Genomic DNA, 13,235 nt, shown 5'->3' on the forward strand with positions numbered 1-13,235 from the left:
ACCCTATGAGCATTAATAATTTTATTGTAATTCAATTGCCTTTAGCTTCCATATTCACTCAAGAAACCATACCTTTTTTCATTGAAAGTTAACTGTACAGAAATGGTGTGGCTGTTCTCTGAAGTTCCTGCAGGAGCCAGATACTTTCCTGCAAGACTCCCATCAAAGTCAGTGAGAGTTCTGAAAGCAAGGGATTGTAGGATTGCAGCCTTAAACATCAAACACCAAATGGTTTCAATCTGTGGAACTGAAAGTTACTTAAATTGAACCTGGGAGGTTGGGGAATGTTCATAGTCTTGTTTGGACAGAGTTAAATTTCTGTTAAATGTATCTTTGATTGAAGCACTCTACTGTGTTTCTCTCCTCTTTCCCCCTTCCAAAAAACAACAATAAAACCCAACCCTTCATCCTGTAATTCTGTAGTTGTAGTCAATTGGACAGTCTTTCACTCTGATTCAACAAGATACTTAAGTACATGCCTAATTTACAGCATGTGAATACTCCCATTCCCATGCTTAAAGTTGCATACGTGCTTAAGTACCTTGCTGAATTGGGGCCTCTTCTCCTAGTGCCTTCAGGAATTGCCTGTGTAAAAGTCCTGTCAGCAGGTTTCCATTACAGGGGTTTTTGATGTGGCTTCTTTATAAACATGTACGTGTGTGTGTGAGATATCCACAGGGATGAATTTTGGCATACAGGATTTGAGTCAGGGAACAGTTCTAATACACAATATTTGGTGAAGTGAAACTAGCACAATTTTCTCAAATTTGAGTGGCTTTCTTTCTTTCTTTCTTTTTTTTTTTTAAATCAGTTGGGTCACACTGTGGCCTTATAGCTCTTGAAATTAAATAAACCATCAAAGATGAAAATCTTAAGTAGCCACTGCTGTTGTCATGGCAAATGGCCATTTTTATAAAACTACTTAATACATGTGATTATAAAATAATAATGGTTTGTTAGGACCATTGAGGTAAGCCCAGTCCTCAGGAAGACTCCCAAGGTTTGGCCCCCAGGGGTTGAATATAGTCTGCATGTATTATTTTTAGGCAGGTTTAAAGATGTGAGCCATTTCAGTCAAGCCCCATGCAGAGTTATCTGCCATGAATCCCTTGTGCCTACCTGGAGACTATTTGAAGTCAGTAAAGACTGCACATACAGGCAGGGGTCCAGCTACTGATCCAGTAGCAGGATTGTGGTCTACCATTGTAGACTACCTAAATATGTTAATTTGAGAGACTAAAACATGTTGCTTTTGAAATAACTTTTTAAATTATGAAGCTATGTGATGCTATGTGTAGATAAGGTGGACATACTTAACAGAAAATGAATGCATAGCAAAGGAGAAGTTAGCTTCTGCAGTGTGTATGATGTAACGATGAAAAATGTGAGTCTGAGTAACACTGGATTTATAGTTGTACTATTTTAATGCTAATTACTTACATTGATCGTGATTGAAATTGTGTATGCATAAATAATGTTCTTTTAACATAGATTTATTTATTTATAAGCATATGGTTAAGAAATGCTTGAATTAAGATTGCCAGTGTATCCTTAATTTGCCCCCCTTTGTCCCTGTGTATTTGCATGATGATAGACTTTAATTACATGATGACATACTATTTTTTAAAATTCATTCCTTCTGTCACTGTTGTCGGTAAGATGCCTGCCTCATTTGCTGCAGAAGTTGGAAGATGTTTGGTGAATGAGGCAGGGGATTGCAGGAAGAGATTGGATGGTCTTGTGGGTAAGGAAATTGAATGCTACCCTGGAGAATTGGATCTTATCCTTGCCTGAGCCATAGAGTACCTGTGTGGTGCTGGGCAAAATCACTTAAATGAAAATGTTCACAATAGCTGCTCCTTTTTTGTATACCCAACTTGAGAGACCTGCATTTGCAGTTTTGAGTTCTCAATGCTCCGGCAACTGAGTGCAGTAGGAGCTCTGATCTGAACATACATTGTGCCATAATATGCTACATATTCTGAAAAATTGGGTCCTAGTCTTCTAAAATTGGGCACCCAAAATAAATTGGCCCGTTCAGCTTTAAACTGTGTCTCAGTATCCCCAAGGGATAACAATACCTCCTCACCTCACAGCGATGTGAAGATAAATGTATTAATCTTTGTAAAGAACTGAGGTCCTACAATAAGAGCACCATGAGGAAATGAATAATAATTCTATATTCAGTGTAGGGTTTCAATGTAGTGCAATAAATAATCCATGAGCCCCTGCAACTGCGTGTCTGTGTATGTAATTGAGTAGCTATCCAGTCAGTGAGCACTGTCCAGCCTGTGCATTGAATAAGTTAGGAGTCCTTTGGAAAAAATAGTATGTGATCATGTAATTAAAGACTGCATCATGCATATACATAAGGGGCCAAATTTAAGGTTGCATGGGTTCTTCCAAACTTCTGAGTGCTTGACTTTACAACCTTAATGTTATTTTTAAAGTAGTGTTTTATTTAATGTAAAAGCTTAAAAATCGAAAATAAATTCCATCACATGGAACCATATTGACTCCACATGTTTCATTAGTGAGGCTGGAATCTTTAACTGCATGGCACAGTCCTCAAGCATGTGAGCTACAGAGTAACTGGTAAAGCTGTTATCTTCTGTGTGGACCTGCCTCTAGAGGGAGATGGAGACGCACACTTTGCCTTTGGCTTTCACAGCAGTTTGGTAGGCACCAAAGGAATGCTGAAATTCAAGAATAATGGTTTTGATTCCAGATTATGTAGGGGAGTGATCTCTAGTGGTCACAGCCCTTCAGTTCCTGGCTTCCTCCACTCCTGCCTGATTCATGCCCCTGTTCCTGACTGCCCCAGCTCCTGCCCCTTCTCATCTTGATCTGTTCTTGACCCTCTCCCCTCCCTGCCTTGCATCTCTTCCCCCTCACCCTTCTGAATCTGAGTCAGGCCACTTATTCCTTCTCCATGTTGCCTGGGCACCAGCAAGGAAATCATTGGCAGCACAGGAGAGACAGTCTTTCAGCTCAGTTCTGGTGCCACAGCAGCTGGCAGGGAAAATCCAGCTCATCCTCTCATACTCTGGGGTGGAGCACACTCTTTTGCTCTGCGTGGATGGTGCGTGTGCAAGTTGGTTGCAGATAGAAGCTGTGAGGGGGTGGAACATTCTCAAAGGAGATGGAATCTTTGGATAATTTCACTGCCAGATCCAAAGTCTCTATGAAGCATGCATAAGATAAGGAGTACTTGTGGCACCTTAGAGACTAACCTCAAATAAATTGGTTAGTTTCTAAGGTCTCACAAGTACTCCTTTTCTTTTTTCAAATACAGACTAACACGGCTGTTACTCTGAAACATGCATAAGATGAGATTCTCTCCCCCCTACCCCCCCATTTTATAATTTGTTGAAATCTGGACAGATTTTCTTGGGGAAGGAAAAAGGCTTATCTCTGTCACCCAGGTGACCCCCTGCCAAATTTCAGGCCCTTGCATCAAAGTAGGAAGGCAATTGAGCGTTTCAGGGAAATGGTTGAATTTTGGGGTTTATCTTTTTAAGGACTGAAACAGTGTATCCTTCTCTAACCTCATTCTTGGATACAGCTGAATTTTTTCCAAATTTAGGCTCAAATTTTCCATGTTTGTTTGCCTCAGACTGAGTTTTTCGGCAGTTATATGTAACTGAAAGCAGGGTTTTATAAAGTGTCAGGCAGCCTTGACTATAGATGTTGTCACCCGTAGTATTTTCTTTCATTCTTCAGTGCTTTGCTGCAGAAATTTTGAGAGAGGTGAAAGCAAGGTAGGAAGGATAGACTTATGGTTAAGGCACTGGACCAGGACTTTAAAGACTTGCATTCAGTTCCCAGCCTTTCTACAGACTCCTTGTGTGATCTTGGGCAAGTTATTTAATATCTGCGCCTGAATTTCCCATCTATAAAATGAGGCTGATACTAAATAGAGGTATTGCAAAGATAAATTCAATAATGTTTATAAGGTGCTCAGATAACAGTATTGTGGCCGTAGAAACTGTGACTATTGTTGGTGTGTATACCTAAAATAACTTAAGGGGGAAGATTTCCCTACCACTGAAATTTGATTGAAGTAGTTATCCTACTCTTAGACTAGTTAGTATAGGTATGAAACCTGGTTTATTAGTTCACCAGGCTCCATGCAACATTAAAATATAATGGAAATACATTTAGGGCCAAATCCTGCTCCCATTGACTTCTGTAGGAGTTTTTTGCCCCTGATTTCAATGGAAACAGGATTTGTCCCACTGTATCTAACTCTGTGTACGCACTAGAGCTTAAGTCGGTGTAAGTTTATGTCACTCAGGGATGTGAATAAGCCACCCCCCTAACGTAAGTTACATGGGCCTGAGTGTTGGTGTGGACAGCGTTATGTCAGCGAAAGGACTTCTCCCGCTGTCATAGCTGCCACTACTCACGGATGCTGGAGTAAAAGTGATATGTTCTAAACACGTACAGTCTGCAATTTACAGTGGAGCTTCCTGGAATCTAGAAATTGCTATAAGAAAAAGAGCATGGTAGACTTTCAAAGTGGCATGACGCAGCATTGCTATGCCAACAGAATTTGTTGGAAAGCACATTATAGCAAAATGAAAATTAGTGACGTTTAAAAGGAAATAGCTGGTCGTGTTAGTATATCATTGCAAATAGTCTTTCTCTGCTTGGAAAGCAAAGCTAGATTATCATTATTAGCACTAGTGCCACTACATAAGGCATTGATGCAAATATTGCCAACCTTTTCTTCCCTTCCCCCTCTCAGTGAAAACCAGCCAACTAAACAAACCCTTTGTAGTGCAGCTACGAAGTGTACTGAGCGATTGATTACTGTATTTTGAATCCTGGTTGAATTCAATGTACTTCAAATACAATTAGATATAAAGACCATTGATCAATTTACTACAAAACAGTCGCATGTATAGATTATTAAAGCAGAATTAATGTGGGATATTGAAACTTAGAATCAGTAGCCATCTACATTCCCAAGTGCAGAACTATTTTGCATAATCAGTTCATTGGTGAAATTCTGAATTCTTTACAAAGAAGTCTTATAATATCCCCACTTTTGCTGTGAAAAGCAGCTATTGCAATTATTACTGCAAGGGATTCTACAGAAAAGCCATCCTTAAGCAAAATCCGAAGTTAATTTCAAGTTATGGCATCAGGGTGGATTTGATTTAAATCTTAGTTTAAATCACTAGTCAGGAAGACTCGATTTAATCATGGATTTCTACATAAGTGCATTCTTGTTGGTTGTTATAACCTTAATACGTATTCATTACAACTCAGAGATAGATGTAGGTTTCATTTTTTAGAAGGTACACACTATAAATTTTTAATGTGATTTATTTGGAAAACTTTTCAGATTAGTTTTTTAGTTATATCAGAAAATGAATGATTGTTTCGTTATTTCATTTACCAAAGGTAATTGAAGCAGATATTTATGAAGTCATTGGGAGGTGAGCTATCTCCGATTCAACAGGTTAATCATCATTAATATTTGGAAGATTTTCTTGCCATGCTGTGTTAGGAGGAGAACATCACCAGACAGACATTTAAATTTGTTTTAACTAAAACAACAACGTTATGTATTCTGGAATTTTTTTCTTCAAAGCAAACATAATATTTTAATAAAACAAGCATATGAATGTTTGAATTTAGTTAAACATTCAAGTTTTTTAAAATCAGGTTTGTTTTTGTTCAAATTGTTTAACTAAAATAGTTAAATGAAATATATAAAAAAAAACAAAAATCAAATAGACTATGTCAGCCAGGTCAACATGAGAAACTTAAAATATTGGCTTCTGCAGCTAACTCAGTTGTTTTCACCTTCATTTTCCTGCTTGTTCATAATCTTGAAAAGAAAAACAAGCTTTCCTGCTTTTTCAGGTCCCAAACGATTTCTCAGTTTGGAGTGAAATAGTCTTTCTACACCAGCAGAAGAAGCTACTGCTGTTAAAAGTGAGATTATCACTTCAATAGTCTCTGAATCCAAGTGCTTAAGTGACTTCCACCAGTTCACTGTTATGACTTTCTTTAAAACATCATCAGCAAACATATATTTCTTGAATGGTTCTTATTCCCAAACTGGGTCTCTTTTAAGGCCTGCTGCCATTATAGATTTTCCCTTCTAGTGAAAGAATGGAATGGTAAATCTCAAATCAATGAAGGCTAGACTCAGAAAGACCTCAAGGCTTCTGGAATATACTGCTCAAACAGTTTCACTTTTGTTTCTACTGCCGTTCCTCCCTTCTCACATTTATCTCCAGACTTCTCCTTGTCGAGATCTATTCTGCCCCAAAAATCTTCTATTCACTGAACTTTTTGAAACTTTGCACTTTTAGAAAGAGGTAAGGGATTGACCCTGTGTACACAAATTTGCAGAGGGACAATAGGATTGAGGTCTGTTATTTCTCACCTCTCTCTCTATATTTATTTTAAAACATTTTTGCTGTTAACAAGCATGTTATCTCTGAAGACACAAATCCATAGTTTGAGAACTGCAAAACTAAACATCTCTGATGGTATCTTCTAGACTGAGCACTGAGTCCCATTGGGCAGATAGAAAGATTAACCTAAATAATCTCTACAGAAGCCCCTGGAACCCCATAAGATTGGGTCCTAATCAATGAACTATTGGAACTCATTTACAAAACTTTTCTTAAACATTACATGACTACATTCTTTCATACTATAGAATTAGAATTTATAATCCCTATTCCATCATGCAATAACTTTGAGCTATAATGTATCTTAATTAAAACTATCTTTAGAGAGGTTTTTTCCCCTCAAAAAGCATTTTATTATAAATCCAATTTAAATAAAAAACAATTTAAGTCATTTATTTTTGTCCACCCTGTATGGTATTGAATGTGCATTCCCAATTCAGTGCTCTTTATTCCCTGGCCCGGTAACATAGTGCATTTTATGAGTGAGGCATGTTAGAAGTAGTACACATGTAACTCTGGGAATACTTCACTTTGTTGCTGGGTACCTTAGCGATTGAAAATAAATTCCATCACATGGAACCATATTGACTCCCCACATGTGAGCTACAGAGTAACTGGTAAAGCTGTTATCTTTTGTGTGGACCTGCCCTAATCCTAACCCTAAAACTTCCAGACCTTATGCTAGTAGTGTTATTGATATCTTGACATTAGTCGACAGATGCTTGTAACTGTTCTTTAAAGATTATTTGCCAAGCATGATAAAACCATCTGTATTTGGGTAATTTCTGAAGGAATAGTATAATTCTGTAATGAAAATTCTCAAACATTTTAAAAGTATCATTATTAAGACATGTAGGTTACTACTTCAGCTGAAAAACCTAGCAGCCATTGTGCTATGGCAAGTTTCTAACATTTGCCCCAACAATTTTTTCCATTTTTATGGACAAGCATGTTCTGTTAGACTTAAAATGGGGATGTTAATTCTAGATTTTTTTGTTGGGATGGCTTAGACTGGACAGTGGTATCTTATTACCCAGGCATCTGCCCTCAAAAGCATTTGTCCTTTTTCACTCCTCAGAAAAGGAAAGCTACTTTAGAGTCAGCAAGATGAATAGTGGTTCCTTCCATAGGCTAAGACAGGGGTTAGGATAAATGTTGCAGATGTCGTTACAATAACATTCCCAATAGTAGTGTTTCAGGCATCTCAATGTTTCAAATCTTCTGGCTCTTAATCAGAAAATCACATAAACCAAGAGGAATTTCAGTACTCAGTGCAAATGAATATAAAGTGATAGGTACACTATGCAAGCTTCATGAGAGGATTGGTTTCCGTTATTCCAACTGTTTTTGAACTGTACTTGTCAAAAACTTGTTGTCATGAGAACTGCTGCTAAAGTGATAAAGAGTGAATTTTTTTAAGTTGGAGAAAAAAACAATTACAGAAGATCTGTTCTTGTTTTCTTGGATGGATTAAAAAAAGTCTTTCCTATCCCTCGGTTTTTCTTTCTGAACTAAGTTACCCATTGAGAAAGGGATAACATGCTTGTTTGAAACACTGTCTGCTCATGTGAAAGTAATTAGAAAGCAACAAATTAAGGAATAGTTGCTTTATGTGCAAAGATGCTATGGGAAACAGCAGATGTCCTCAGATTCAATTCTGTGGTCACCTGATTGACTCGGACATTTGTACACCTTCTGTGACTGAAATTCAGATAACCTCAAACAGGTCAGGCCATTGCTGCAGCTTGGTAGGAGTTACTTGACACCCTCTTCCACCCCCCCACCCTGTCCCCGAAGCAATGAATAGTATTGGGAGGATGGGTTTACTGGACACCTGTTGGCAGCCAATGCTGCTGCAGTAAATTGCCACTTCATGGGATTTGACAGTGTGATTTTACACAAAAAATGAGACACTTAAAAACTAGAAAAGATCTGTCTTTCAAACACTGTGAAACTGAGTTTTGAGGGCTTGGGTTTTTGTTGTTGAGCAGTCAGCAAAAGGAAATGAAGTTCGCCATGTGTGCTGTCTGGTATACAGAGCAAACAGTGTATTAAATTTTGGACTGTGGCTTTTTTTAATATGGAGAATCATGCCGAGTATTTGGCTTTGTGAATAAGATGTCCAGGAGAATTTGTAGATGGGGTATAGACTTGTCAAAGACCTGTGGCATCTATTTCAACGGAATGCTTTAGAGATTGATTATACAGGTATTAGTAAAATACTGTATATTGGTTTGGGAGAAAAGAAAAATGACAGAATTACCTTTGGCGGAGGGGAAGACTATTTGTTGACAAGGAAAAATGATGAAAAGCCAGCCTGTTCTTCCAAAGCGTTCACTTCACACCGAGGAAAGTATCTAATCCATAAAAAGAAAACTAGTAACCACTGAAGTAAAAGCTTAAATCCAAAATTCTCAGAGAATTACAGTAATATGTGCACACAGTGTCCTTGGAATTAAGTCATTTTTTATTCCCAGATAATATTCCACAATAGGCACCTAGGAAATACTGCATTATGGAAGGAGAGCAAACTTGGTACAGCCCTTGGTATAGGCACTGAGAGTTGAGGAAGCTAGAAGAAGGTAAATACTTACTTTAGGTATCCTATCTAAGGAGAGAAAATGATAGCTTTGTGAGAGTATTAATTTAAAAAAAAAATAGCAAGCAAGCTTAAAGAAGTTTGTCAACTTTTACCCTTACAACAGCAGTTCACCACTATATATCACAAGGAAAAGTTAGCACCTAAATTTGATTAGAAATAGACTTGATATATAGCTAGATATTCTTGTGGTAGTGCTGAAAATGCAGCAGCCATGTTCTCCAACTGTTAAGAAAAACACCATGCTGGTCTCAAAGAGCTTAAAGTTTTAGACATAGAACTTCATAGCTTTTTACAGTTAGCAGCCCCCCCCCCCCCCTGTAAATCTAGAGTCTTTCTTTGCAGTCAAAGGCAATGGGTAGCCCTACTATGGCTAACTTAATAGATGTCAGTTCTCATAGTTGTCGCCTAGTGGGTAAAAGTGTCTGTTTCATATTTTAGAGAAAGCATGTTCAAATCCAATTAAGTTTCTACTGGCACTCTTTTCTATAAATGTGACTAAGTTTAAATCTTTTTAACATTCTAAAATGCACAAAACCTGATCCAAAATACTTTAAAAAATGTGAATATTGCCTAATCGCCCCAATTGTCTACACTCTTCTCTTTCAATAGCTAGTCTTTAACAAGCCTGTTCTTATATTTTTTCATATGGCCAGAGTGTGTTTATGCCATATTTTCAATAAAAAATTCAAAAAAATTACTACATTCTGAAAATGACAAGCTTTCCCCAGCATGAGCAGTTCAAATCTATTGTATAAAATATTTCTTGTGCTACATAACTGGGAAAACCTGTGTGTGTGGTTATTGGCATGGAAGTCAACATGGCATTTTAAAATCACTAAGTATTGTAATAGTAGTGCTGTTTGTACGTTCATGACATTAACATGGCACTGACAGTAAGCCATGAGGCTTATACTAGAACAGTGTGCTCCAGACTCTTTATCATCCAGCGTGCATGTGCATGCTTTTTACAGTAGTATTAGCAATCAAGTAATTTTAGCTTCAACAAAAGAAGAAGCTGCCTCTTCAGATGCCTTCTGTCTCTGTTGCTGTCGTGAGGAGCCTGTCAATACTGCAAGCCTCATGCCCCTCATAGATATGGTATCCACAGTACCTCCTGCATCTACTATTATATCAGGAACTTATTTTCATAATCATCACAAGGTCTGCAGTTTATCATGTACTTTGGACCATCTCGTTTCCACTCTGCTCTAATCCATCCCTCTACTAATTCTAATAGTCCAAAGAACCACCACTTTGTTTTAAATTAACCTGTCCTAGAAATATTTCCTCCCTCTCCCTAAAATGTGTAATTTTCTCTGAAAGTACTCTCCCCTTTGCCCCCACAAGCCAGGTCACAGAAGATTGAGTCCTGGGCCACTGTTGACTTTTTAGTCCATAAAAATAACTACCTCAAAGCTGAGTGTATCGTGGTCCTGTAGGGCTAGAAATTTGAAATTTATCTCAGTGGGGGGGAAAAAAAGAGTAATTTGCAGTTTTAAGAAGGAAATGCAGCACTTTCGTATAGCTGTGGAAGAACATGAGACATAGGAATTCAAACTCATAACAGCTTTATGTACAAAAAGGTGTAACTTAGATCAATTTCCCCCACTCCCCGGTGTAGACCAGGCCTCAGAGTCTTCATCCCAATTTCAGATGGGCACAGCCCCACCTCCTTGAGGGACTGTCTTTCTGCTTCCCAGCATCTTCTGCCTTTAGTTTGTCCTTCTCCCCTGGCCTTTCCAGTTTCACCCCTGCTTGCACAGGGTGGCTCTCAGGCCTCCCTGCCTGGAGAAATGTCATCACTCTCTCCTGCTTCTTAAGCTTTTTCCCCTACTGACTGAGGGCTCTGCTGAAGCCTTCTTGCTCCCTGCAATGTCTACAGACATAACTCTAATTTCCTGGATTTCCCTACTTCACTGCAATTTCCTACTCCTTTTGTAAGGGAATTACATAATTCCTCTCAGGTGGAGCTCATCCTGTAATCAGTGTTGGCTTAGCCCCAGGCTCTCCAGCCCACGGGGCAAGCCATCCTATTACACTGTATGTAGTCCAATGTACTCCATAGCAATGTTTTCCCCCCTTCGTTATTTGGGATTTCTTCTTTCCTTCTCTTCCATCTTTCTCCCACTTCACAAAATCTCTCTTCCTTTTCATGACCCTTCCTTCTTTTATTAAAACTATTTCCCACTCGATCTTCTCTGCCCCCTTCTCCTTCCCTGGGTCTCCTGTCCTCACTTGTCCTTGCCTCCTTCCTCCAAATGTGCTGTCCCTGCACCATTTTCTTTCCTCATCTACCTTGTTCTCCACCTTCTAATTTCTTTGAGTCTGCCCAGGTGCCCTTATTCTTGTGTTGCTAAGCATCTTCCACTCTGTTCTGTCCTGGATGCTCATTGTTCTCTCGCTCCTTACTTTCCCTCAATACTTTCTCCAGTTCTCCCAGGTTCTCTTTTTTTCCCAGTCAAATTGTCCCTTCCTACTCCTACTTGGGCCCCAAATCCTGTCCTTCAGACTCGCTAAATCCTGAGTGCTGTTTCCCTGAAACTCCTTATGGAATCCTTGTCCCCTCACTCCCCTTCTCTCCCAAGTTGTATGAGCTACTGCTTTCCTACTCCTAGTCCTTCTGTCTCATCCTTGCATAGTTGGTGTAGAATGGCATAAGGTAGCTTTGTATATATAGCTGGCCCTTAGCCCAGGAGCTTTTGACCCCTCACCAGGACCAATTGGGTACTGAACTGCCTATGGAATGTCTACAGTACAATAAAATGCATGCAGCTGGCTCATGGGGCTTGGGCTGTGGGCCTATAAAATTTCAGTATAGATGCTCAGGCTGGATCCTGGACTCTGTGACCTTCCCCGTCCCCGCCCTTGTGGGGGTCTCAGAGCCTGGGCTGCAGCCTGAGCCTGAACATATACAATGCAGTTTTATAGCCCTATAGCCTGAGCATGAATCAGCTGGCATGGGCCAACTGTGGGTGTTTTCTTGCAGTGTTGACATTACCCATAATGGCTTCAAGAGATGAGCCTCCTGATCATACTAGAGATTGACATCTGCAGTTTCTGCAGTAAATGAAGCAAGTGATGACAGCCTTGCTTATTACACAAATCTGATTTGTCCCCTGAGCGCCATCCATTTTGTGCACTGAATAAGGAGGCACAGGCACTGGGGCAGAGGGTGGGGGAATACTATGTGATTGAGTATCCAAAGGGTGTGTCGTCATGCATGCACACAAAGCGGCACAGTAGCACTATGAAGTCAGCCACTTCCTTTTAAAACTGTCTGAAGATGGGACTCTGGCTTTTGAATACCCACTTGAAGTGGATTACTTTACCACTTTTGACATCTACACAGCAGCTGACTATCTTTGTCAACACTTTCTTGCTTATGCTGTAGCTATTTAAAAAAAAAAAAGGCAGGGGAGCAGGTTTGGGAGTGGGTCATACACCTCGGCTTTGTCTATACTGGCACTTCATTGTCAAAACTTTTGTCATTCAGGGATGTTAAAAACACACACCCCGAACGACAAAAGCTTTACCGATTAAAAGTGCCGGTGTTAACAGCATCTTTTAGCGACACAGCTGTGTCGCTAAAAAGCTCTGTAATGTAGCCATAACCCTAGTTTCTGAAGGGTAGGTGGCCCCAAGGGCACCAAACCCTATAGTGCAATCTTGTGCCGTTTTCTGAAACAATTCTATGTTTTGGATTATTACTGTTCTTAACATAATGTGCTAGTAGGTTTCTGGAAGGTCTCATTTAAACAGCTTTTCAAAGGAATTGGGTCGAGCTAAATGTATACAGTAAAACTACAGTATTGTTATCTGATGAAATAAAACTCTACTTAAAAATCTTTGCCCCTACCCCACTGTGCTGTTTACTTTCTGTATTTTTTGCTCAGCTTGGACAGTGAAGTAAACAAGTCATTTTCACACTTGTTTGTAGTCAGTTTCCCTTTCTGATTCTTCTGCTGAAATATTGGTGGTCTCAACGCTTTAAGGGAAGATATACTGGTAGATCTCAAAAGCCATTTTTCTTACAATTAAAAGGCTGTGTTACTATTCTAACTATCTTCTAGTAAGAAGTGTAACTTGTGGAAAATTAGGTTTAGCTCTCCTGTAAAATTTCTGTGGTAATTTTTCATGGTGTTTGCTGCCTTTTTATTTAAAACATTAACTGGTAAGTTACACTATTACAGCTTTCA

The 13,235-nt window shown here is 39.1% G+C and overlaps 1 protein-coding gene across 1 annotated transcript in view; it reads left to right on the forward strand.

The window, feature by feature from the left end:
- The window catches only part of UGCG (UDP-glucose ceramide glucosyltransferase), a 37,294-nt gene that overhangs the window by 6,029 nt on the left and 18,030 nt on the right, over positions 1–13,235 (forward strand). The window lies entirely within an intron of this gene.

Source organism: Eretmochelys imbricata, chromosome 5, assembly GCF_965152235.1.
Source record: "Eretmochelys imbricata isolate rEreImb1 chromosome 5, rEreImb1.hap1, whole genome shotgun sequence".
Lineage (NCBI taxonomy): Eukaryota > Metazoa > Chordata > Testudines > Cheloniidae > Eretmochelys > Eretmochelys imbricata.